The sequence below is a fragment of the Theropithecus gelada genome, chromosome 12, assembly GCF_003255815.1.
Source record: "Theropithecus gelada isolate Dixy chromosome 12, Tgel_1.0, whole genome shotgun sequence".
Taxonomy (NCBI): Eukaryota; Metazoa; Chordata; class Mammalia; order Primates; family Cercopithecidae; genus Theropithecus; species Theropithecus gelada.
In genome coordinates, this window is record NC_037680.1 from 107,288,721 (window position 1) to 107,292,449 (window position 3,729).

The window sequence follows — 3,729 nt, forward strand, 5'->3', positions numbered from 1 at the left end:
ATGCAGGCTAGAGTGTGGAGCAACAGGAACTCTCATTCGTTACTGGTGGAAATGCAAAATAGTACTATCGCCTTGGAAGACAGTTTGCTGGTTTCTAAACATACTAAACATACTCTTTTACACAAAACTAAACTTACTCTTAACATAAAATCTAGGCCGGGCACGGTGGCTCAAGCCTGTAATCCCAGCACTTTGGGAGGCCGAGACGGGCGGATCACGAGGTCAGGAGTTCGAGACCATCCTGGCTAACACGGTGAAACCCCGTCTCTACTAAAAAATACAAAAAAAAAAAACTAGCCGGGCGAGGTGGCCGGCGCCTGTAGTCCCAGCTACTCGGGAGGCTGAGGCAGGAGAATGGCATAAAAACCCGGGAGGCGGAGCTTGCAATGAGCTGAGATCCGGCCACTGCACTCCAGCCTGGGCGACACAGCGAGACTCCGTCTCAAAAAAAAAAAAAAAAAAAAAAAAAACATAAAATCTAGCAATCATGCTCCCTGGTATTTACCCGAAGGAGTTGAAGACTTACGTCCACACAAAAGTCTGCACGCCAATATTTATAGCAGCTTTATTCATAACTGCCAAAACCTGGAAGCAAACAAGAGGTCCTTCAGTAGGTAAATGGATAAAGAAACTGGTACATCCAGACACTGGAATACTATTCAGAGCTTAAAAACAAACTTCCAAGCCACGAAAAGACACGGAGGACACTTAAATGTGTATTACTAAGTGAAGGAAGCCAATCTGAAAAGGCCACATACTGCATGATTCCAACTATATGACATTCTGAAAAAGGCAACACTATGGAGACAGTAAAAAGATCAACAGTGGCCGGGCGCAGTGGCTCACACCTGTAATCCCAGCACTTTGAGAGGCCGAGGCAGGTGGATCACCTGAGGTCAGGAGTTTAAGACCAGCCTGGCCAACATGGTGAAATCCCGTCTCTACTAAAAACACAAAAATTAGCTGGGGCGGTGGAGGGTGCCTGTAATCCCAGTTACTCAGGAGGCTGAGGGAGGAGAGTTGCTTGAACTCAGGAGGCGGAGGTTGCAGCGAGCCAAGATCGTGCCACTCTGCTCTGGCCTGGGCAATAAAGCAAGACTCAGTCTCAAAAAACAAACAAACAAAAAGATCAATGGTTACCAAAGTTTAGAGGGGAGAGAGAGATAAATAGGTGGGGCCCAGAGGATTTGTAGGGCAGTGAAACTAGTCTATATGATACTATAGTAGTGGATACATGTCATTGTACATTTGTCTAAGCCCATAAAATGTACGCCAAGAGTAAACTCTAATGTAAAACTATGGACTCTAGGTGATCATGATTGTCATTGTAGGTTCGTCACTTCTCACAAACATACCCTCCGGTGGAGGATATTGACAGTGGGGGAGGTTGTACATGTGTGAGGCCATGGGGTATATGAAATATCTGTGTACCTTCTGCTCAATTTTTCTGTGAACCTAAAACTGCTCTAAAGTTTATTTGGCCCAGTGTGGTGGCTCATGACTGCAATCCCAGCACCTGGGGAGGCTGAGTCAGGTAGATCACTTGAGGTCAGGAGTTCAAGACCAGGCTGGCCAACATCATGAAACCCTGTCTCTATTAGAAATACAAAAGTTAGCTGGTTGTGGTGGCATGTGCCTGTAATCCCAGCTACTAGGGAGTCTGAAGCATGAGAATCATTTGAACAAAGGAGGCGGAGGTTACAGCTAGCCGAGATCGCACCACTGCACTCCAGTCTGGGTGTCAGAGTGAGACTCTGTCTTAAATAAATTAATTAATAAAATTTTGAAATAAAAAGTAAAGTCTATTAAGGCATTTTTTTTTAAAAATCCTCTAACAGCTCCCATCTTGCTTAAAGTAAACACCAAAGTCATTAAAATTATCTACAAGGCCCCCTCCCTGTACTTCTGTGACCCACCCTGGATTCATTCGAAGACGTGCTTCATTGTAAGAGCTTTAGGAGGAGTGGGAGACTGAGGCTGACCTAGTTCTGTTTCCCTGCTCCCCAGACAGGCCCGAGCAAGGGCTTGGGAGCCAGGCACTTATGTGAGAGACAAATTCAGGACCCACATATGATGGGAGTAGGAGGAGAAAAGCCATCAGACAGCCCATTTGTGAAGGGTGGACATGTGGGTTTCTTCCCACCAGGAACCCTCTGGGTAAGCATCTAGAACCCACCCGTGGCGGGGGGGTGCGGGGGGTGCAGGCTGCTGGGCCTCTTTGTGCTCTCTCCCATCCTCCCCTGTTTGGGGTTGTTCTGGGGGCCATAACTGTGGGGAGCTTCTCTTTCTCCAGCTTGCAGTCCTGCAAGCCCCCATGGCATCTGAGAAATCTCCCAGGCACAGCAGGCTTGAGCCCAGGCACTTGGAGAGGATGTTGCTGGATGCTGGAGGCCTCCACAGACTCTGGTGGGGAACCGCCCAGGGTCCAGGCCAGGGGGAGGGCCTATCCAAGTCCCACCTACCTCTGATGGCTGGAGGCTCCGGATATCACCAAAGATTTGAAAACTTGACTGTGTCTACAGCCATTTTACCCTGACAGAGTGAACAGTACTGCATATATTTAATAGTCTTAAGGATAAATAGAGAGGTTAAAAGCATAAAAAAATCCATGAGAATGCTAAACATTAGATTCAGAAATGCTGTTGCCACTGAAAGAAGCAGCAGATGTGGTCTAGGAAGCCTCAGCTGTATTAGTAATTATTTTTTGTTTTTTTGAGATGGAGTCTTGCTCTGTCACCCAGGCTGAAGTACAAGGGCGCGATCTCTGCTCACTGTAATCTCCGCCTCCTGGGCTCGAGCAATTCTCCTGTCTCAGTTTCCCAAGTAGCTGGGACCACAGGCACACACCATGATGCCCGGCTAATTTTTGTACTTTTAGTAGAGACGGGATTTCACCATATTGGTCAGGCTGGTCTCGAACTCCTGACCTCAGGTGATCCACCCGCCTCAGCCTCCCAAAGTGCTGGGATTACAGGCATGAGCCATAGCGCTCAGCCATTAATGTTTATTTTTTAAGTGGATGTTCATTATATTTTTCTCTGTACATTTTTATACATTTGATTTATTACATTTTTTTATTATTATTATTTGAGACAGAGTCTCACTCTGCCACCCACGTTGAGTGCAATAGCACAATCATTGCTCACTGCAGCCGTGACCTCCTGAGCTCAAGCAATCCTCCCACCTCAGCCTTTCAAGTAGCTGGGACTACAGGCACATGACACCACACTCAGCAAACTTTTTTTTTTTTTTTGAGATGAAGTCTTGCTCTGTTGCCCAGCCTGAAGTGTAGTGGCGCGATCTCGGTTCACTGCAACCTCCACCTCCCAGTCCTGAGTAGCAGGGACTACAGTTATGTGCCACCATGCCCAGCTGTTTTTTTGTATTTTTAGTAGGGATGGGGTTTCACCATGTTGGCCAGGCTGGTCTTGAACTCCTGACCTCAGGTGATCCACCCGCCTCAGTCTCCTAAAGTGCTGGGATTACAGACATGAGCCACCAGGCATGGCCAGCTAATTTTTTAATTTTGGGTAGAGACGGGGTCTTGCTATGTTGCCCAGACTGGTCTTGAACCCCTGGCCTCAAACAATCTTCCTACCTCGGTCTCCCAAAGTGCTGGGATTACAAGTGTGAGCTATTGCACCCAGCCTATATAATTATTTTTAAACAAATATTTAAATTATTCAGAAAATTTTTGAAAAGGAAGAAAAATGGGAGGATTAGACTTGC